Consider the following 24538-nt stretch of genomic DNA (forward strand, 5'->3'; position numbering starts at 1 on the left):
CAGACTTTGACCTATTACGTCTAATTAGTTTACACAAGGTCACATGTTTTTACTTTTTCTAGGATAAACAGGGTAAAAGAAGCTTTCAATGGTAGATGTGTTTGCTAAACATAAAAAAAACAGTAGCGTCTAGATTAGTTTATAACTTGTCATTTAAATCCATTTTTCTACAATGAGACTAAAGGATTTTTGCATTTTCCAGCAGCTGAGGATGAGCAGACGTGTTTGTCTTTTAGTTTCCTCAAGTTTTCTGAGAAACACCACTGAGACTCCACAGCGAACACACTGATGGGAGTCTATTGTTCTGCTGTTAGATTTGTCTCTTCCTCCAGGAAACCACATTTTGGATGAGAAAATAAAAAAACACAGCACAGTTTAATCACAGTAGCTGTAATGGGACAGTTGTGTGCTTTCTCCTTCAGCTTGAATATCTGTACACAGCATTTAGATTTAAATATGTACAGCCAATGCATTTTATTCATGCATACATGCAAGACGGAATTGCAAAATAACTGATCATGCTGGCCTTGCTATCTCTGCTTAGCTGGTCATTAGTGTAAAAATGTATTTAACGTGTCCCATCAACTCACACGGAGGAGACATGGTTTCTAACCATCACTGCAGCCAGCCACCAGGGGGCAATCAGGACGTTTTGGCTTGGCCTTTTTGAGGAGCTGTCATGTCGTCCATCTTCACATGGAGTCTGCGGTTGTGCAAACAGCTCGAGGAGAAGCAGCTCAAACAGAATTTCCAATGACGCTTGTATATGTGGAGGAGGGAAGATCTGCAGCGATAACTTGACGGCTCTCGTTTGCTCTCCTGTGGTCAGTGTTTCCAAACTGGTTTGTTTAGCAGCGCACATGTGCCAAGGCTCATATAGGAAGTAGATAAAAGGGTTCTCTCATGAATATTGGAGTAGGTGGTGCAGGCACAAGAGCTTTGGATGTTTGGTGGACTGACGGTGGACTGACCGCTGGCACAGATGCTGCGGCTTGGCAGCAGAAGAGGCCACATATCACTGGTCTAACATGCTCTCCCTGGCACGAACACGCATTAGAGATGCAGCTCAGGCTTGACCAACGTGTGTCTGCACATGCAACACAAACTCCCACAGTCAGGTAGGACGCCGCCAGAGGTCGCTCTGTATGAGCGAGGCGTCGTGCAGCTGAGCGCTCGTCTCTCTCCAGCAGGCCCTGGGGAGCGGGAGTGGATGGAGGAGTTATGAGGACGGGGCCGCTCTCTGGAAGTGGAGCTTCCCTGAAACAGGGACAGCAAAACGTGAGTGGAGCCGCTAATGCCGAGCAGATGAAGACTTCCAACCTCCTGAAGTTTCCCAAAAGCCGAGAGGTGTTGCAGACGGCTCAGTGAAGAGCAGCTGGAGGGCTGAACTGATTATTTTCGGCCTCGCTGCCTATTCTCGAGCAGAGATTTGCTTCTCAAAGACGAGGCTATAGGTCAGAAATCATAGTTTCTGGCCAAAAATGATATCTGCTGAATGCGATTGTCGAAATATTTGGGGCTTTTCAACGAGGATCCACTTTATAAACAACTCTACGACAATTCTGACCTCTAAAAATAAGCAAATCACTCTAAAAGTGTTATTTCTCTTCAGGAGATAATGAAATTATTGATTTTATAAAAGAGTTTAAAGCTCAATATGAGAATAAGATCCACAAAATGTACTTTATAATTACAGGTCGAAAGATGCTGATGCAAAGGGACACGCAATAAAACAAATACTGGAAAAGAATAAATTAGATTCTGTATAATAATCATTGATAAAGATGAGAAGACGGTGCTGTAGTCTGGGATTCATGACCATGCGTGATACAGCGCGACATCTGTGCCAGTAATCATATCAAACTGTGGGGCAATGCGTTTCATCTGGATTCTATTACATAATGACGGAGCCGTTATGCAATCTCTGTTACTGTGGAGATAGCCTGGTTTTTAATTGGAGACTGAATTAAGGACCATACCGAGCATAAATAGGTTAGACTCTGCAAACGAAAGCGGGCGGGGAGATTGAATAATCTTTAATCGAACGAGGGGTGGGGGAGGGGAGAAATTCTTCTGTATGTATTATGGTGAACTCGTAATACGTTGCCTGTGGGGGAGTTTTTGGCTGAGTTTCAGTCCTGAGGCACTCTAGGACTGAGGAATTCAGGAACCCTGCCACATAATGGATATCGTGACAAACTCTGTTTTTAATCTCACAGATAAAATTACAAAGAAATCCCTCAAAGTTAAAATTGTGCAGATATTATACTTCCTCCCCAGCGAGAGCGTCACCTCTTCTTGTTTTCTCCCGAAACTTTGCTGCTGTGTTCACATTAATACGTCGGTTTGAATGTAGAAAACCAGTTTGCTGTGAGAGGACGGGGTTCCACCGCTTTGATGAAATCCAAGCAGAGGCTGACGAGAGCAATGGAAATCACACTCGAGTTTATTTTACAAGATTCTCAGTGACAAGAAAACAGAGAATTTATTTTTTCTGATGGCGACAACGGCTGCAATGTCAACACGGGAGGGAGAAGAAATGAAAATGTCCGGCGGCGTCAATATGTCGTGAACAAAAACACGTGTCCTGCTTCCTGACACCACCAGTTGCCTAAATGTATAGATAATATAAAGATGGATTAACATTTACAATAACAGGTTTTCAGACAGTATCTAAAATGTTTTATGTTGATCTATATGTTTGAGTTTGCAAAACCCTGGTTGGTTTTATATCGGACTGAAAACATCTCATTGCAACAGGTTCCTGTAAAAGACTGAAGATCACCTGGATCACTTATGTAAGAAAACGTTCCCACTCTTGATCTTCTATAAACCTGTTCACCATAAGTAAACCAGTTATAGATAATGATCAAGATACTGGAGTATTCAGCCATATGTCTGCATCACCTTTTATTTATGTTTGACCGTGAGACAACATCTGAGCCTGCAGCCATTGTGTCTGAAAGAACGTGGTGTGTGTGTGTGTGTGTGTGTGTGTGTGTGTGTGTGTGTGTGTGTGTGTGTGTGTGTGTGTGTGTGTGTGTGTGTGTGTGTGTGAGAGACAATCAATCAAACTTGTGAGTGTGTGTGGGCTCATCAAAGAACAGCACCGGGTGAAATCAAGTCGAGAGGCGTGCAGCAATGTATTCATCATTAGCTCGTCACCCAGAAAACTTCACACACACACACACACACACACACACACACACACACACACACACACACACACACCCCCGCCTGCCCTCCCCTCCTCCCACCACCTCCTCTCCTGCTCTCACTGTCATCACTGAAACAATAATCCTCACGGACCCTATAGAGTCGTCTTCAGGCAGTGAGCGAGCTACGTCACTATGGCAATGGCCTAAATTCCTGCTCAGTGTGTGGCTGTAGAAGCGTGTATAAGATAACAGTGTCTACCATGAAGAAATGTAAGAATATATAACATAATAACATATAATATATGTAAAGTTTGTCTTTGTCCACACAGAATCATGTCCTCATGTCTTAACCACAATAAAAGTGATCGTTTCAGTGATCCAGGGCCCGGATTGGTCAGATTAAGACACGTGGTTAATTTAAGATTAAATTCAAATTTGGAGTTAGATCATTTCTCACTGTCCAAAAAAAAAACAAAGTTTAATTGTTGCGAGAGTTGGGAAATAAATGGTTGAAACTTCCATTTTTCTGCAGTTATGTAACCAACACATCTCATGTATTACAATTACATCCGAGTCGCCGAGTTAAGCCACTTTTTATCTGGAGGAGAGAAACGCGCCCGCGGATCTTTGAGAAACACAGAAGGTCGTTTAACTTACTCAACACTTTTCTGACGACATTCCCAGAAACCTCGAGGAGTCCCGACAAAACCACGATGACGAAATAATGTTCCGTCTTCTGTAGAGATGTTCTGACATCATTTTACTTTCCTGATACAGATTCAAATATATCTGGACTTTTTGTACAGGTCGATACAGAGTTCTAAATTCTGGGAAAAGAAAATCGCAGTTTTAACCAAGACGTGGTACCGGATCAGTACATAGATTCGATCTATCAACTCTAGTTTTGTGCAATAATATCCGTGTCTCTTTTATGGATTTGTTTTGCAAAAGAAAAACTTTGTGTGCCAGCAGCAATTTTGACAAAGATACCTGACAATAAATGTTTTGAATCTCAGATTCATGCGATTCAAATCCAGCAAGGATGTGTAAAATAAAAGAGATGTGATTCTTCTGTTTCCCAACTCTTTTTCATCGAGATGAGTGGAGTCTTTTGAAAATACCTGGCAAAGCTCCGGTCTGTGATTTGAATGCAACGGTAATAGATGAGAGGCCGAGGTTACGCTGCCTCCAGCTTCACTCCTGAACGGCCGTTGAAAGCATTTAAAACAAGCTTCCATCGGCAGCTCCGGAGGGAAACGTCTCAGTCCATTATTTATGTGTATTACAAGTTCGTACTCTGTATGTAAAGCGTGTTCTGTCTTGTTTAGTTAACAATGCGGCTGCTGCTGTGAACCTATGATCCCATTAAACAAACCCAACAGCATCTCTGACATTTAATGTCTCGCTCATGCACGCACATGTTAACAGCATTAATATTGATGGCAAACGCAGACATTATGCAAATGTTCCGCGTGCGTTGGAGGGATATTTACAATTTCAACGTGCACTCCTCAAAAGTGAAAATGCCGCTTGTTGTCTAATTAATTTACCTCAGAAACGTTTGCAAAGTGCTGTGAAAGGTTGCGCCGGAGCTTGATCTAAAAGCTCCCTGACACAAAGCAGACTGAGGGACAATTTCACACAGCGCGCCGGCTTTTATCAGTCTGAATACAGGCGGGCGGGCGCGGGACAAATTTGTATGTTGGAGAGCCGTGCAGAGATCAAAACAGAGTTGTTGAAAAATTGGTCTGTTCGGCTGCGGCAAACGCATTGAGTTCATTAGCGGAACCATTAAACCATTAAATTAAGAACGAAACAAGGAGCCGCTTCTCTGTGCCGTCACGTTTCAGCAGAGAGAGCTCTTCTTGTTTGAAGACACTTTTTCCTGCGTACTGCAGCAAGCTGCTAATTTTGTCTTGAGAGCGTTTGCTTCTGCTTTTTTGATTGAAGCAACATCTTTACCTCTGCACCTGAGTCCCTGCAGCGGAGCATGCAATTACCTTCTCTGAGGCCGGGGAGACGTTACGTGACATTTCGGCTGATTATATCAACGATTAGGTCGTGACGGCTAATTTTAGATATTAGGATGAGACAGTGTTTGTTTTGGGGAAGACATACGGGTGAATTCTTCCTCTCCGGGCAAGTTGTGATCTAAAGAATAACTTGACAGTTAATGGGTTGTATAATTCCCAAATGCATGAGACGCGCTCTGCAACTGGGTTGGAGGCTTCAACCGACACGCTGCTCGTTCACTTTGAGCCGGGTGACGCCATGTGTTGCCAAACTGCATTGTGGTTCAGCTGGTTCACTTTGCAGCCTCTGATGCAAGTGAAGATCCTGCCTGAAATCAGAGCAGAGATGAATTATTGATAATTGATTACTGCGGCAGGTAATCACTCTCAAGTCAGCGAGCGTCTCAAGTGGGAAACTGTGATTGGTTGATCTAACCAGAACCAAGTGCCAGACACGCCCACTGTCATGAATTAAAACACTCAAAAACTTTCCCCATGTACGAGGAACTTGAGCAAGAACTCTTTTTAACCCCCAAAAAGTCTGCATTACCGTCACCTGGTGGACTGGAGTGGAACAGCTTGTTGTAGCTGTCGACTGTTCATACGTCAGCCTTTCATAATCTCCCCTGGTCATGATACTGAAGTGGAAAGAACTTTTACTTCCTGGGACTTAAAATTCCAGGTGCTCTGGTTAAAATGGGGCGATAATGAAAAAGAGACAAATCTCACTGCAGATTGTCAGAACTATGGATGAGCTATGATGGTTTCAGTCTTAAATCATATATCAGACTCTTCCAACAGCAAATATAGGAGCACGACTTGTGTTCCTCAAACCTTGTGGTCAAATTGGGTTTTTACATAACATTGAGGATTGTATCTTTAAGTAAATCAACACTGGAAATGGAAACATGTGGTGTTGTTTTTGTGATCCATTCATTACTGAGTGTGTAACCTCCAAGGGCGAGAGCTTCCGTTAAGGTTGTGCAGGTTTCGCAGCCGTGGAATGAGAATGAATGGAAGAATAAGAGCAGCCTGCTCGGTGTCGCTGCGTCTCTCCTGCCTTCTGTTCCTCGGAATCGAACATAATCACGCTCTGCCACCTGTGCTTGGTGCAAATCACCCTTTTCCTGCACGTTTCTAAATAACAAGTGACCAACGGCGGGCTCCGTGTGCACGCTGCTAAACGGCAGCCAAATAAGATGTCTTGTTCCATCTGGGAGTTTATCAATTGCGGGTCCGAGAGAGAAAACGTGTGATTCCTCTGCACCAGGTGGCCCAGGCAGGTAATGTGCGTTTTAATAATCTTTAGGCTGACGCTGATTACAGAGGTGGAATGAGTTTATGGTTTGAAAAAGAAAAAAAGGAAAAAAGCTCCGCAGACCAGCACTGACATCACGTCTGTCTCCATGGCGATGTGGAGGAAACGTAGGCTGCTGGTGTCTGGGAGCGGGCCGTGCGAGGAGAGCCAGAGAGACGGAGATAGAGAGAGACAGACCGAGAGAAAGAGAGTGTCGGAAATCCTCTAGGAGAGGCATGAAGGAACATAGTGTCAGGAAGCTACCAGCTCTGAATACCAATATCTGTGGCTGTAGACGGACAGGCGGGCACGTGCACGCACACACACACACACGCAGCAGTCGGTGGCGTGCTGGCTGCCGCGGTGTCGCTCTCAGTTTTGTCAACAGTCGGTATCAAGTGGAAAAAATAGCCTTTGAGCAGAAATGTCACCAGAGCCAACGGTGACATTAAAGCCTATTGGACTGAAGGTTTGGACTGGTCACTCCACAGAGAGCTCACAGAGAGGGGAGAGGGGAGAGAGGGGGGAAATAGATGAATGTGATAACCTCTTCTCAGAGTTTCAGACGTCTCAGGATCACTATCACTGTTGAGCGTTTTTTTAAACATGAACTCGAAGAAGATTTTTTTGTCAGACAACAGGAAAATGTTCAGGCGAGGGGTTGCAACGGGTTGAGCAGCAGGAGGTGGGACACGATGTATAAATTCAGCAGCGGAAATCATCTTGGATCCGTGTGGATTCGGACAAATCACCACACGAGGCCCGTGTCCGAGTTGTGATTGATGACTTATCTGTGATTTCCAGCTCTTGGAGTCAAAGACTTTATCAGCCACTAACACAGATCTGATGCGTTTTCAGATTTGTCTACACTTGCACAAATGTCAATACACTTGCAAATATAATTACACATTTAAAGATTTTGTTACACGTTTGCAAAATGCTCCCTCACGAGTGTAGCTTCGCGCTCATGAATACTGTTCTGTGCACTCGTATCATATGCATGGTTTTACGAGTGCAAATTTTGAGACTATACAAACGCCATATTTGGGTCTTAACAAATTTCCAATGCAGTCGTTTTTTCCTGCCCCCGGCTTCAGAGTAATTAACGAGACACTTGTCTTTGCATTGAAAAGGTTTAAAAACACGTCTTTGTGTAAAGCACAATCCAGCCAGTACTTTGCATTTTCTGTGATTTCTATTAAATTCTCTTTGATTCATCTTTGCAGAGAGAAAAATTTTAATCGGGCTCATTTAGTTTCGGGAGACCGTGACCCTGACCCCCTGCAAACAGGCCCCTCTGAAGTGCTGTGAGCTGAATGGGAACTGTAGCTGTGGCAGATGGAAGAACGAAGATGTGGAAACAGTAGAAAGATTTTACTATTTTCCTGAGAGTAAGTGTACAATGTTAACTTGGCATAATATTCTCCGAAAAAATCTGTAAAGTTTGAATAAAACTCATGTTTATGAATATCAACAGTACGAGGTCGGTGTACCGCTGATTTATCCTGCAGTTGATTTGTCTGTGTGTTTCATCTAAACCTGAAAAATCACTTCAATGTGATGAAGGGCGTCAAGAAGTTAGAAACAACGACAAACAAGCGACACAAAGACGTCGCTGCATCACCGACATGTTGTCACGTCAGACTCCCAGCAGCCTCGTGACTGCACATCCTTCACCAGAGATGGCGTCCATGTAATTAAATATGAACACAATAACCGGGCATCGGGTTCTAATCTGATACGAAAGCAGCTCAGCCAGGACACATGAAAACACGTGACGCGTGTTTAGATTAACTGTGTAACATGTACTGTTGCATATTCAGGAGATTGATATCTGAATGTGTGCAGCTTGAATTTACTATTGGGCCTTGGCAGAGATATGAACTTTACCATTCTACTTAGATATTGTTGTTTTCCTCCTGGAGTCTTTAACTTCTTGATCGCAGCAGCAGCCGTTTTGCTTTTGTCTCAGCGGTGACGAGGAGCTTGCAACATTGACGTCAATGCGACTCCCTCTATGTAACACACTAAGCTTCTGTTGAGCTAAGTGTGTTTGTGCGGATGATGGGAGCCTCACACAGTGGATTTGTCCCACACGAAAACAACAACAGAGACATTTTGAAAACCTCACAGAGGTAAACGTGTCTCGGAGCCGCTCTACACTCAGAGATTTCTCTGCAGATCCAGGATACGGATCTTCCTTTTGTCTGTCATTTCTTGCTGGATTTGGCCGAGTATCATGGCAGCTGTTAATAAACAAGGATTTAATGACAGAGATTAGTTCGGCAATACAGTGAGACTCAAAGAGATTTATCTTTGGATCCAGGATTCAACCTGAGTGTGTCCTCAGCAGAGCCCTGACACATGCTGTACGAGGAGAGGAGGAGGAGGAGAGGAGAAGAGGGGAGGAAGAGGAGAGGAGAGAAGAGAAGTGTATGAGAGGAGGGGAGGGGACCTGGAGAGGAAGAGGAGGAGAGGAAAGATGGAGGGGGAGAGGATAGGAGAGGATAGGAGAGAATGAGGAGGAAGAGATGGAGGAGGAGAGGAGGTGGAGGTGGAGGAAGGACGAGAGGGTGAGGGGAGCGGGAGCAGAGGAGGAGTGGACGGGGTGAAGAGTGGGGAGGATGAGGAAGAAGGAGAGGAGGAGGTGGAAAAGAAATGAGGGAAAGGACTGGAAGAGGAGAGGAAAGGAAAGGATGAGGAAGAACAGAGGAGAGGAGATGAAGAGGAGGAGGAGAGGAGAGGAAAGGAGGTAGAATCATTGAAGCCTTTTTCATACGAATCCACTTTTTTGAGAGAAAGAAAGAAGGAGGGGGACAACGAGAAGAAGGGAGACGAGGAGAAAGCGAGACAAAGGGATGAAGGAGCGCAGCCTTATTAGCTGCGACTCGGATCAAACCGAGGAAGAAAAGCAAACAGAAAACCGTGGCCTGCTCCGTGTCATGTTCCGTTTGACTGCAGCACATTCTCCCTGCTTCCAACGCCTTTTCTTTTTTCTTCTTCTACCTGCACTCGCTCGTCTTTTCCGCTCCAAACATCAGCCATCCTCTAACGGCCTCTGAAGTATGCGCGGCGTTGTGTTTTTCCATTTCTCGGAGGGAACGCTGCATTCAGCAGATGGAGGCTGTATTGTACCTGTTTACTGCACCAAACGCTTTGGTTGGTTCATCAAAGTGTCCTCTGCAGGACGTCTCCTCCTCGTCTTGTTCACTTGGAGGAGCAGCGAAGGTATTGATTCTGCTGCTTTGTTAGCCCCCCCCTTTACAGAAACCACTCCTCCTGCACTCGGAGCAGCTTCATGCATTGGTTTTTCTGTTCGTTGCATTCTTATATATGTGGCTGCATAAATAGTAAATGCCGTGCGTGTGTTTTGGAAACATGTTTTTGCTGTAAGACTTATTTTTTTGGCACATGTGCGTGCATCTCCTATCAGCGCGGCTCCTTCCCAGGCACAATGCTTGTCCACCTAATCCAGTCCCAGCGCTCTAATTGGGCAACTGCAGACATTTTCTCTGCTCCGGGGAGCGTGGAGATTAGGGCGAGTGTGTGCGCTCTGAGCTGCCCGGCGCCAAAATGAGTCACGCTGTGGTTACAAGGTCTCTCAGAGGGAAATACAGCGCACGCCGCCACACACACAGAAATCAGACCAGTGAGGTTTTTGCCGAATTATAACGTAAACAAGTTCGGGTGAAGATTCTGTGCTTCGTTTTTTTAAATCTGTCTGAGGTCAACTCTCCCATCAACCTTTGCAAATCCGTGTGTCTGAGTAGTGGGAGGTCAAACCTGACTCCTGCCGAGAGGTGTCCTGCCCTCATGTAAGCATCAATAATAAATTAAAGCTGCAGCTAAATGCCCTGTTACACTCTCCGTGATACTTATGGTTAGCGACAGGCTAACTACACACACCAATTCCCACATGCATTACTCTTCTGCAGGCCCATAATGCAGCATTGATGATGTGTATTAACCAGTGAGTGCAGGTAAAGATGGACGACACATTTCTTAATGGTACAAAAGCATTTAACAGACTTAGAGTAACAGATAAATAACAGAATGAAGGTTTACTGTCCTCACAAGCAGCTGGACCTCCTCAGGGGCTGCAGGCGTGGGCACTCCTGCAGGAACACTGCACTCTTAAGACTCATTTGGGGGGACAGAGCGAGTCGTCCTCTAACCAGAACATCTGTGGTTTGATCCCAGTCTTCCCCATTCTGCATGCCGAAGCTTTCTTGGGCAAGATGCTGAGCCCCAAACTGCCCCTGCCCACGAGTCTTTGTCCGTCGCTCTGGCCCTATTGCACATGGGATCGAACTACCGGCCTCTTTTGCGTATATTTTTGGTTCGATTGCAGTTTTTGCAGATTGTTCGGTTTCTGTTATTCCATCACTCATTGGGCATATTAGTCAGAATATGAAAAAGCACCGGCTGGTATCGTGATAATTAATTTGTTGCAAACCCCCGACTTTAAAGTTCAGACTGCAGCTATGCTTAAGACGCCTCTCTGTATGAGGGAGGTGTCGCACCATCGAGAGCTCACTCCTCTCAAGCAGACCCCAGGGAGAGGGAGTGGATGGCGGAGATGTGAGGAGGCGGTCACTCTCTCTTCAGCTTCACTTCCTCCGAACCAAGACGACTTTCAAGGTTTCTGAAGCACCCTGAGGTGACAAAGGCAAGAGGCAAAGTCAAAAGGCTCGCGAGAAAAACAGCCAGAAGGCGCCGACTGATCATTTAGGGCCTCCTGTTCAAAGAAAACCTCTCTACCACCGAATTAAACCCCAGAGCGCAACTTCAAAAACACTGAACATGTTTATTTCATTCACAAAGCATCTATTCTTAATTAGGAGACTGTGCATTGTTGAGTCGTGGGTGGGGGGTGGGGGGGTGGGGGGACTGTGAGTGGAACTTCACTTATCAGCTCCAGTTTGAGACAGAAAAGGATCTATTTACAAGAGGGAGGATCTACCAGGAGAGACACGAGCCCTAATCCCATTAATCAGCATAATTGGCCCATAATTGGCTCTCATCAAGTCCCCACAGATGCCATCACTCAAGCCTCAACGTTATTGCCAGACTTTCTCTACCAGGGGCCCACGCTTCCTGCTGAGATGATGCAGGTTTGGTCTGATCTGATATCTACACACAGCAAATTACAGACTCTGTGTCGTGGCCGCTGCAGCAGACGTGTTGATCCACGTTAACACCGGGGGTTGGGATTCTCCGGCAGTTTATCTTAATGTGGTTGGAATCCAATTATATTCTAGCGATTTAAAAAACAACAAATCCTTTCAAATCCCTCCTCTAATCTGTGAAGATTTTCGAGATTTGTTAAGTGACTAAAGTAAAAGGTTCAACTCTGTAGTGTTGTTAGCAGAGGAGGCAGAAGTCTGATGGTTGTTAATTACAACCTGAGAGAAGCAGCTTAATATGAAGGAGTCACGTTCATCAGGAACCGGTGGAGACCAAAAAAAGCAAAAAATATTAGACTTAGATTCTAAAGTTTTCTTTTGACTCAAAGGGATGTAAAAAAAATTTTTGGGACAACCAGACAACGGAATATGACCTTGAATAAAGAAGGACGACATGACAGCTCCTACAAAATGAAGCCAAATCCTCTAGTTCGCCCCCTGGTGGCTATCTGAAGTACAATTCATAAACGCCACCTTCTCCATGTTAGTGGATAGAACATGGACCAAACAGTAAAGGATAAAAGTTCCTATCGCACTTAAGATGTTCAATTATTCATCTTTCTGTTTTCCTTTCCAAGTTTTTTCTTTAATTGGTTATTTGGTCCTGTAAAAACAATCCTGATTGACAGCTGAGACCGACTCGTGATTGGTCAAGAGCGTGTTTCAGCGGGACCTGGATTCTGCGGCTCCGAAACCATCATGACCACTGCGCATTCTCTGGATAAAAATACTGTCACCACTTCATCATACGATATCTGTCACCGCCAAGAAATGAATATCACCTGAATGTCTTTACAGAAAAGCAAAAAGACCCAAGATACACAGGCGCTTTCACCAGGTTTGTTTGTCTCTTTAAGCGAATTTGTGTATTTTGCCAACGTGCAACCGAATCCAAAACAGAACCATCTGCCAGAATCAAACGCTGGCTCTCGACGGCTCACTCTCTTCACTCCGAGTGTCTCTGCCTCTCATGCACATTCCACGTGCTGTACGTTTGTCTGGGGAGGTTTGCTGCTCGTGTCAAACAAAAGGAAACAGGTACTCGCTTTTTGTTGATCGGTACAACAATCTAACCTTGAGCCGCCGAAGCATCGTTCTGTGCAGTGGAGCACGCCGCAAATCAAAGCAAACATGGCTGAGGAGAGAGGAGGAGAGTGGAGAGGGAGGGAGGTGGAGGAGATCTGGGCCGAATAAACTGCAATGCATTTTTTTTTTTTTTTACTTTGGTAAACTGATAGGTGGGAGCAGAACACGAGAAAAGAGCCTGAAGTTTTCTGTGGTTTGAGTTGTAGCCGAGGAATAAAAAAATGACGGTGCAGAAATACCTCTGGTGTGAGCAGGAATCCAACGAACGCTGGCGTGCACTTTGTGGAACTGGGTGATGACGTGAAAGATTCAATGACTGACTGCTTTTTGTTTTTTTCCTCTTTTAATACTGTACAGTGGAAAGATTGCGGGTTGTGGGAGGATCACAGCAGAGCACGGCAGAGAAAAATGAGATAAACAAAAAAGACGACAGAGAATTAATTTGCAGTGAGAGAAGCTTTTCGGCTTTTGCTGCTCGTTTTTGGTTTGGGAGTTTAATTCACCGCTGGCCCGGTGTCGTTTGAACTGTGAAGTAACCACGAGGTATTCGAGGTCTTGAACATCATATCGCTGAATGAGAACCATGACTCATGACCCAAGCATTTAGACTCTCTGCTACACGCAGGACTGAAGTGTAACTAAATCCTGTGGAACAGTAGAGTGCTGCTTATTCACTGCACATTGCTCTGCAGAGGATTTAAATATGATGTACACTTGAAAACTGGTATTATTACACCACTAATCTGAGATTATTCAAGTGATGTCAGATGGAACTATCGATGCAAAACAATCCTGAGTCCACATCATCTCGGCTACACGTTGGTGGAAAATACAGGTTTTTAGCTCTTTTTGTTGACGCACAGTGGATGGAAACAATCCTCCCTCTCTATGAAACTCATAGATATCATTTGAATTAGTACCTGGGGAAATTGGTGAAATGTCAAAAACAATTCCTATCTCCTGGATGCACCCCGTGATCGCATTTCCTGACCTACACCGCATCTTTCCACCAGGTTGTGTGTAGCAAGTTTTTGAGTGATACCATGAAAATGAAACTACAGCCTATAATAAATAATAAGTAATATCTAAAAATTAAACAACTTTAAAACTCCAATGTGAGCGTTTCCACCTCTTTATTCGTTTGTAGTCTTTAAGGTGATTCGGGGCCTAAGGGAACAATCCAAAATCTGATTCTTCATTCAGCCTCTTTTCAAAAACTCTTTTTCCTCACAACTCAGAAGTGATAATATACAGTCCATCTGTTCTCCAACACACGACCTCTCAAATCCCCCGAGCAATGGTTCACCATAATGAATAAATGAAAACACCGATCACATCACAGCACATTTTTGCAGAAACCCTAATCTCCTTCTTTCAGAACAAAAGTCACATTTAGCAGCCGTGTCGTGGTTTTGATCGACCTGCTGCTCCCGGATCAGCACGTTTAACCATGTGGGAGAACGACTGTATGATGTTGTAATCTGATTTGAAGATGAGATCAAACTTTAATCAGCCCTGTAGGGCGACGAGGCCACTGCAGAGGCAAAAACAGGATAGCAGACGCTAAAATGTAAAAAAGGAGCTGAATATAATATTAAAAAAGTGATGTTAGTCGTCATGGTGTTGACCAGAACTTGACCATACGACCAGGTGCTTGTCCAGGGTGTTTGCTGCATCGCACCATGAACATTGGAATATAAGAAAGTAGCATCTCACGATTGCGGCACGTCCGAGTCGCTGCATAATTTTGCCATCGGAGATAAGTTTAAACACGGTCTGGTCTAAAATCATTACCTTCTAAATTGAATACTTGTGGAGTCAAGCTTATTTGCGCTGATCGCGGCAAATAATGATGCAGACAATCGGACATTCTGATAGCTTTCTCCTCATTTAGCAGGTCACAGTTGGAGATAGCGGCTCGTGCACGTTCAATCCCCGTCCCACTGATGTGGCGAAGATGGAATATTTCATTAGGAGCTTGGATAAACAGAATCAGAGCCCTGATATGTCTGTGCGAGCACGCCGACGAAGCAGAGTAAGCAGTTGTCCTGCTATTATCTAAAGCCACAGAGAGCGGCGGCGGCGGCGGCACAGATTGGATCTCTGCAGAGACCTCCCAGACTAAATTATTGGTTGTATATTACAGAGGCACGATGGGCAAAATTCAGCCAGAGCTGCAGGACGTTTCTCCAGCTCCGAGCACAATCCTCCGACAACCCCCTGAGCAGCGCTCACGGTCGCCCCGGGTGACTGAACACCTCGCTGCTGCGCCCAGTGCTACCAGCTCATCTGACCAGACATGATGGAAAAACACCGGTGGAGGGGAGGATAAGAGAGCAAATATCATCTTATCTTCCGAATAGAACAGATATGATAAACAGGAGAGTAAATCCTTGTGAGAAACAAGACACGAGTCGTAATCTTTACCTCAAACACTCAAGACTTGATTTGTGAGCATCTAAATTAGCTCTGAAAACGCCTGTGATGTCTTTTACCTTGAACGCTGCTTTGTCTTGTTTGCTCACATCCAAGAGGAGCCAATTACTCATGCAGCCCCGGTAATTAACACGAGGGACGGTGAAGCCCGACGCGGCAGAGACTACAGGATTGTGACAGCGAGAGCGACTCTAATGAGACGGATCCCGGGATTCTCTCCTCTCCTCGTCACCGGCCTCACCGACTGCTCCGGCCTCGGCGACGGATAGCGCTAATCGCTACAACCGAAAACTGTGTCATTTTAAAGCCCGTGGGGAGGCAGGTGGGAGGGAGTGATGGAAGTAGTGAGATTTTTATGAAGGGACTTTCCACCCAGGAGGATGTTTACAAAGAGGTGGTTTACAGAGGAGGAGAAACACATTTCAGAACAATCCAGATGATGATGCTTCTTTTTTTTGCTGTGGTGAAAACTCAGTATGTTCTGATAAGTATACGAGCATCAGACATCTTCATCCTCTTGATTGTGCCAAAAGAAAAAACTGCATCAGAGAGTACACAGATCTATAGGCACCAATCCGATACCACGTTTTTAAGGGATATTAGTTCCCTCCAGATAAAACTGCAGTTTTCTTTTCCCAGAAACCACTTCTCCGTTGTGCTGTACTTCAACTAGCAAGTATCATTGTTAGAGCTGCTGTTTTGCAAGACTTCAGTTTGAAGGGCGGCGCTTGTGTTGCAAAATACAACACTCACAACAGGCCATGCAACAATGACATCACTTATCACATCCTGCACCACTGTTGGATCGGTACTTGGGGTTTTGGCTGATTTGCAGCGTCCAGGTATCTGAATCGGTATCGGGAAAAGAAGAAATGCTATCGGGACATCTCGAGTGAAAAACGCTTTTCTAAACTGAATCCAGTGTTTTAAGTGGTTTCCAAGTTTTCTCAGGTTCCATTTACCTTCCCAGAGAAAAGGGCCGGCACACTCGTCTCTGTGCTGAACTACAGTTTATCTAGTGCACTTCTCTCCGCTGCCAATTGGAAACCAAGCACGGAGAGAAACAGTTTGAAAAAGCACAGTCGGAACTTTTGGACTTTTGGTGCTGGCATTGACAACGCCACACTATAGGGACACTGAGACGAATGAGATTTCTCTTCCTGCCGCAGGGTTTCTTTTTAACATGTGCTGTGAGAGTGGCTGGAGGTGTGGCGGCAATTTGTTGAGTAAAGAGCAAAAGTCAACGCTGGTCTGTCTTCTACCTGCAGATGCACTCAACACAACACGTCCACAAACACATGAGAAAATGAGCAAAGTGAAGAAGGAGCTGTTCCCGAGTTGAGCATTAAGTGTCAACACTTGAAGCATAAAAACTGTGTTTCCAAGCACTTCAGGTCATCTTGTCGTGTCCTGTCCTTGCTTGGGAAGTGCACGTGCTTACACAAGAGTGTCATGCAAAGACTGTAGAGAATGTCAGGTGTAAGCTGGAAAACAGAAGAAATTAAATATACCAAGCTTAGAAATGAGAATTTCTAATGCGCTGCTTTCGGACATTATCTGAATGGACACAACTATAATAACTGCAGTGACGAGAAAGTTCAATTGACATATGCAACGATTGTGTTGACATATTATTTCTTCCAAATATGAGATGATAGTGTGAGAATTTGCAGCTGAAGTGTGAGGATTAACTTCTAGTTGCATTTTCACAGTAAAACCCACTAAATAACACCTTTTTTAAAAAATCAATTCCACACTGATCAGTTCGTGGTTTGGACAGAACACAAGCTGCCGACTAACAGACGGCGTCCCACCTCTGGGTTCTGCCTGAGCTGAATTATGTCTCAGCGGTGACAGCCGCGTGTGAATGAGACACTCGCACTGCTCCTCGTGGACACAATTAAACCAAGGTCCATTTTTTACTCTCTAAGCCAACACGTCTGATCATCTCCAGTTTCTGACATGAAAGAAGGTGTCACTTTCCATCACCAACACCTCACAGATGTATTCCTGGAACTACCTGCAGCCTGGCACATGTCGGGGGAGCACAAAGGCTCAGTGGAAATGAGCTCCATTAAGTTCCCACCCCTGAGCCGTCAGTGCCTTAGTTCTTATTGAAAACCATAAATAAATTGCAGAATTAATCATGTGGCGTGCGGGGAGGCGGCTCCACAATGGTTCAGGAGTCGCAAATGCTTTTTAAAAAGAGAAATTTGGAAATAAAATATTACATGAATTAAAGTTTGTGTCGTGTGAAATTTTCTAAATTTTGCAGAACTCTCTCGGGAAGGATGAAGGTCTCTCAAAGACGATGAGGGAAGCTCCCGCGACATGAGGTGACCGCAAGCGGGCCACCTGATGGATATGTCTGTCCCACAGAGGGTGTAGTGTAGCAGGGTAGAGGACAGTCTAGTGGTGTGTGTCTGTGTGTGTGTGTGTGTGTGTGTGTGGGGGGGGTTCTTTGTGTGACGCTGTCCAATTAGATGGAAAACTCCACACCTCTTCCCCATCACGTCAGCCGTTCGCATCTGCCGCTGAGCATCTAGTGTCGTGTCACGCTTACGACCTGGCACATCCACATCTGTGTCCCGCCTTGTCAGTCAACCCCCCCCCACCCTCACTCACCTCCAGCCCACACACACACACACACACACACACACACACACACACACACACACACACACACACACACACACACACACACACACACACACACACACACACACACACACACCTCCATGACTTCAGACGACATTAAATCGGCGCTCATTTCCTTACTCTAACCTTAACCATGGTTACTACTCACCTAATCTTAACCTAAACCAAACCTAAAGTCAACCTTAACCTAACCTGAACCCAACCTTAACTTTAAACTTAACCTTACTTTATCCTACAACTAAACGTTACCTTAAACTAACCTCTATGATGCTTTTTACCCTTATGGAGGACGAGTCCCCGTTATGTGTAGTGTCGAGGACAGTGAGGGATCGAAAAGAGGAGGAGGCGGCGGCGGAGGGGAAGAAAAAGAAAGCGGGCTGAGAGTTTAAGAGGAGTCGAGCCTTTGACGCAGACGGGGAGTGGAAACAGTTTCCATGGAAACCCCACCCTGCCTCCAATGAGTCAATGAGTAAGTGAGAGGAGGAACGAGAACAGAGAATAAATGGAGGGATGAGAGAGAGAAGGAGCTTTTTGATTGGAGGTAATTGTCTGATCCGTCTAACCTTTTGTCAGACAGAGAAATATAAGCAGGCAAATTAATCCACCGGCAAAACAAACAGCAGGTGACAAGGAAAAAAAATCTACCTGCGACAAAGCTTCACCTCAAGTCCCCTTCGATCTGAAAGAGCCTCAGTCGACTCCTCACTCGTCTGCATGAGGGCTCCAGCTCGGAGCTCCACATCGAGGCCCACTATCTTACCCTTTCCTGACAATTTTCCGGAGGGGCTGCATGTAAGAACGCAGATGTCCGAGTCAGATGCTCCAGACAATTTCAGGAACTTTTCCACCACGCGATGGACAAAAAACTGGAAGAATACAAATATCCCCGGGAGGAAAAGGAGACGAAGACGAGGAGATTTGAGAGCGTCCAGCGATAAGGGGAGGAGCTGGTGTCGATGCAGCTGACTTCCTGTCCTGCCTCCTTTTTTCCCGCACGATTTCCGCACCTCATGTCTGAAAACGGCTTAAATAAAGAAACCAGGTAAATAACATCATGCAGAATTCTTAACAGACTCCTTCTGTTGCATGTTGGCCTTTTTTGATGAGCACCAAATTCAACTAATTGAAATGCATACTCAGTCAGACATCTTGTTAGTACCAACACACACTAATTCACAATGAAAAAAAAAGAAGGGGTTGGTTTCCGGGGAGATACAACTGATAATGAAGGGAGGAAGCATCAGAAAAGGGAAAGAGCAGCAGGAGAGAACGAGGGAGACGCACAGAAATTCATATTTCCTGCTTTGCTCCGAGACTCTGGGACGATCAAACCAACAACTGTGGATAGACAGATGGACGTGCAGTCGCACTCTCATTAGTAAACACCATCAGCATTGCACACAGTTGCCCGAGCCATTAACACAAACTCGAGGCCCCTGTAGGCATCAAAATACCCATTAACTCACAGGCTCAACCACCACTTCCTGCTATTAGCGCATATGTTGTTTGTGCACGCATGTAAAGGCAAAAGCACACAAACACACGCAGACATGCAGTGAGTGCGAGGGGCTGACATGCAGGCTCACAGAGCCGTACGACAGATACGCACTTTGAAAAACAGACACGGGGAAACATGCAATCACACCCTTCGTAAACTTTAGCGTCTCCATTAGCGGATGTTGACGGGGATGTTGTGTTTAAAGGTTCCTCCTCTATTATCAAACCACGTCCTCTTTCTCTACATGGTAGCCGAGCTTTTAGCAGAACGGGCGACGAAAACCATGGCAGAGTTTTCGCCCATTCGCCACAGGCTGCATGAGACCATCGTGGATAATGTTGCAAAGCAAAGAGCAGCTCTGCTTTATGGCAACATCTTGAATTTACAGGCTTCAGGTGCAGTGTCAGGTTTATTGTCCTTGTGTTTATTGTCATTGCAGTTTACTCTATAGTGAGCAGTAAACTTAATGCATCACAACATTTCACCTTACTGTATACATCCAATTCAATGTTATACTGGACTATATTATAGGCTCTAATATAATATGCTGTCTTTTGCAAGCACTACTTTAAATTTCAATATTAATGGAGAGAATCCAAGTTTAATCTCAATTGTGAATCATTGTCATTTTGCATTTGGACAAAAGTAGTATAGCGGTTAAATGTGATGGATACTATGTGGTTCATAAATTTAGAAACCTACAAAATGTTAAAAATGAAATACCAATCATAAAGTGAATTATAAATAACTCTAAATAAATAGAAAACACAACAACACAACCAAATAGAGCCTGACTTAAGATATAGGTGCACGTCTTTTCTGCATTGTTTATTATGTAAAATCTGTAAAAGTTTTCATGTCTGCAAACAAAAATTGAACTGAAGGAAAGAAGAAGGCGAGTAAAGCAGCCGAGCAAATAACGACAAACAAATATAATGAGCCCATGAAAGAGTCTGTGGCTTTTGGGAAATTAGTCATATAAACCTGATGACCTTCATATTTCATATTTATTTCCCCGCGACGGAGGCTCTGCACATATTTATATTTGATTTAGAATTAGGAGGAAAAACCTGAGGCACTCTCTTTTTAATCTTTCGGTTGATGTGCCCAGCCTTCAAGTTATTTACTCTAAATGACTGAGTTTAAAACACACGCCCGCGAAGTCTAACGCTCAGATATTAGTTCAAATATTTAAAAAGTGTTTTTAAATAGTTTTCTGCTCAGCTCTGGGGTCTCCCAAATGAAAAGCACACACACAAACACGCACGTCTGAAACTGTGCAAAAGTCAGATTATAGAAAGCCACATATTTAATTACCATGTTTTCCAGTTCAGAATTCTCTAAATAATTCAGCCATCCTGGATCAAGTGAAGCCCACTTAGGCATCGCGACTAGTCTACACACACTCGCTCCTTCCCGCTCTCCATCTCCCGCATCAAATCTATGTGGATTACCAGACGATAGGCCTGATTTCACATGGGCTCAGGCTATTAACGCTCTGACCTTGGATTTCAACCAGGCAATTTGTCTGAGAGCTGGCAGAGCCCGAGCTGCCCCGGCCGACTCCGTCCAGCCTCCGTGATTTGGTATGAGTGGCAGTAGCTCTCCGACTGCCTGCCCCGTCAGCCTCCATCCCCCAGAAGAACGTCTTCTCTGCACCACTCAGGGGTTATGTTTAAATTGCTGTGATGATCTACTTCAGATCTATCACTTGCGATTCTCTTTTCTCTCTCTCGCCCCCTCGTTTCTTATCACTTATCATAAAACCTACCAGGCTCTGATGTATCTCTGTTTCTCAATTGTAGATAAGACTTTTTTTTTTCTTCTTCCTGGTCTGGTTTCATCTTCTTGAATCTGCACTTTACCAACGCTTTGAACCAAAAGGCGCAATTCACACCTGGCATTAACATGTGATCTGTATCTGGGTCCATTGTCCTGGTAATGACTGATGACCTTTCTTTGAATAGTGTTCATACTTCATCCTGTTCCGTGAATTGAATGTCATCGAGGCATATAATGGTTGTAAAGTGTCTTATCAATCCATGTATTATACTGTACAGATTAATACCAGGACCAATCTCTAGAAATGGTCTCGCGTTTTCGATCCCATCAGAACGTGCAATCCATAAGCAGAATGAGTTTTCTCGTCAGACTTGGAGACTTGGTGAAGGATTCAGACATCCAGAGGGAGCTTGAAGTATAGAACCGGACAGTTGACGTGGTCGGAGCATCTAATGAACCGACCCAGGGGAAGACACAGAACTGACTGGACGGACTACAGGTGCTATCTGGCCTGGGAATGCTTCGGGATCCCCCTGGAAGAGCTGGGAATTTTAGGTGAGGAGAAGGAGATCTTGTTCAGATACCTCCGTGACCTGAGCTCGAATAAGCAGAGCTGAGGCTTTGGACGTGTTTTTGCACAAGATGAAAGTTATATTTTACTGTTGCGTGACTGTAATGTCTCCTTTAATGTTGCAGAGGTGGGAAGCAAGACGGGAAAGTCCAGAAACACCTCTTCTTAAACCCTCATTACTTATTTCACTTGAGTATTTTAACATAATGGACCCAAAAACATAAGATAAGTTATAAATGAATTCTGCACACAAGGCCACCTCAAGGTTTTGTGTTTGTCCACTGAGAAATATTCAGTACAGCCATCTCTGCTGTGGGGTCGTTGTAAAGTACTGACTCCAGGCTGTCTGGCCCGGAAACTACATTAAGACCCTGGTTCCTCAGGTCAGAACACAGGTAGAATGTCTGAGTTCTTAAAATGATTCCTGGACACGATTCCTGTGAAGACAAAACGTCTGCTTCTAGTGTATTTGTCAGCTTATCTATTTGTCTGTGTGCCTCCCCATCCGACAGGGCACCTCGAATCTATTCTCTCTTATCCGTCCATCAAACCGTCAGCCTGTTTGTCGTTGTACTAACGGATGCTTTATGTCACTTACATTTTTTCAATTGACCTTTCGGTTGAATGGGATCTAGGTTTCTTATTTGCAAGGGAGTCGTGGCCGAAATGCCAACAGACGTCGAGGAGGATCCAAAGAGTCTGAGACCACTCGAAGGGGAAATTGGTCTCAGGCTCTTCGGCCCCACTGTGCCGATAATAACACAAACACAGATGCTATACACTAGAGGAAAAAAGCACTTTCACAAATGCACATGTATCCCGTCCATCCATCCATCAATCCATTATCTATACAGCTTATCCTTTGAGGGTTGCAGGGGATGGGGGCTGGGTGAGAGGCGAGGACACAACGTATCCCAGGGTCAACGTACAGAGACAAACTCAGACCTATGGCCGATTCAGAGTCTCTGATTAACCTAAAACAAATCTGCATGTCACGGCAACAGGCCAAGCTGGGATTCAAACCTTCTGCACACCTGAAAGCTCCAGGTAAAGGGTTTGTTTTGCCATATTGCCTTCCATCCATCCAGATATAAAACGTCCAGCTCTCTCCCTCTCAGCAGCACTGAGGCCCATTGTTGAAGCTCCATTCATGCACCGGTTAACCTCCCCTTACCACTCTTTCTGCAACAGTTTATCTGCAGTCCATTTAGTTCTGTAGTTAGCATGTGTCCTATCATCAGGCCTCATCCTGTCCCTCAATCCACTTCCCTTTGTGCCTCTCTCTCCGCATTTGTTCTCACTCTTTTACTGTTCACCTCTTTCTCCAGCTCCACCGGCTCTGTGAGTGGTTGTTAGAGAAAATTGCGCCTCTGTTGAAAACAAATAGCTCCCCCCCCTGTCTATCCTGTTGTCTGTTCAGAGAGGGGTGGGGGGGGGCGGGCGGGCGGAAACCTGGCTCCAGTGAAATCCTCCATGCCACTGGACTTGAAGAATGCACCTCCATTGATGATTCAGGGGAGAGTTAGCCACCAACACAGCTGGGCCTAATGGCACGGAGCTAAGCTAACACACAGATAAAAAGCTAACGCACACACACAAAGAGACACCCATTCACATTGCAACCTTTTTGAATAATGGGGGTATATATTCAGCAAAGACATGGGAAACAGGAGTCAAAAAGGAATATGGGTTAAACATCTGCAAGTCGGAGCCCATTCAGGCGCTGTGGGCTTAACAGGACTGACAAACACACACACAAACAAACCAGAGAGGAGTTTGAAAAGCTGCCCGGAACTTAAAAACACCAACTATCGATATCTTAAATCCCTCCAAATCTTATCTGTGATTGTCTGCGTAGCTCTCAGTTTGCTCGGGGTTGTGTGCTCTTGTGAAGCAGCTAATGCAGCAAATAACAGGCTGAGCGCCGGAGTCAACACTTGATTCTGAAGAGTCGAACTTCCAGACGAGCCCCGATTCCAGCTAAACCAACATTCCAGCAGATAATCGATCACAGACGATCGTTGAGAGATTCAGGACTGACGGCAAAAGGTCACAGCAGCGAGGGGGGGGAGCAAGAACCTCATCACAAGCTCTTACTCACATAGAAGATCGAACATGTCCAGAGCATGTTGTCCCCAATGACAGCAATTCATCAAACTGTCTGTGCTTCTATAACTTGTCTTGACTATACAAAGCGTTTTGGAAGTCATTTATTTTGCCGGAGCTCCAGAAACCCAACCAGTGCTCCTCTGCAGGTAACGTACCCCAACCCAGGTTTGCTCTGTGCCAGTCGGCTTGTGGTAATAACATAAAAATATCATGGTATGTTTTCTTGACCTTGGAAACAGGTGATGACAAAACTATTTCAACTCAAGGTCCATTTGATTCAGGAGCTTTCCACTGCATCAAACTATTTGCATTAGCAGATTTGCACAGCTGATGATTTAGCAAGTGGGTCTTCTAGAGGGGAAGGTTGCTGGATTGAAAGAAACAATTCAGTTGCATTATGGGAAATACAGGATCCAGTATATCTGTTCAGGTTTGACCCGTAATCAATCCTGATATCCTGGCATCTGCTGCTGTTTTTAATTTCCCCTTTCTTCCTTTAATCTGTTGATCGCATGTGGCACAATGTCATGGGAGTGACATAAATCAACGACTTAATCAAATTACAACAAACAAACTGGCACTGAATGAACCTGGAGCTTATGGGCACCCTGGGGATCTCAGGTCTCATTTCAGTTGCCAACTTCCTCCAGCCAGACAGAGAAAAACACCAGAAGCGTCTCGCTCAAGGAGACGAGTGGAGGCAACAAGGGTGCAACGTGAGGAAGGGTAAGAGGAGGGTAACTCA

The 24538-nt window shown here is 44.9% G+C and overlaps 1 protein-coding gene across 14 annotated transcripts in view; it reads right to left on the minus strand.

Moving 5' to 3' along the window:
- The window catches only part of magi2a (membrane associated guanylate kinase, WW and PDZ domain containing 2a), a 176801-nt gene that overhangs the window by 97266 nt on the left and 54997 nt on the right, over positions 1-24538 (minus strand). The window lies entirely within an intron of this gene.

This window comes from Hippoglossus stenolepis, chromosome 22, assembly GCF_022539355.2.
Source record: "Hippoglossus stenolepis isolate QCI-W04-F060 chromosome 22, HSTE1.2, whole genome shotgun sequence".
NCBI lineage: Eukaryota > Metazoa > Chordata > Actinopteri > Pleuronectiformes > Pleuronectidae > Hippoglossus > Hippoglossus stenolepis.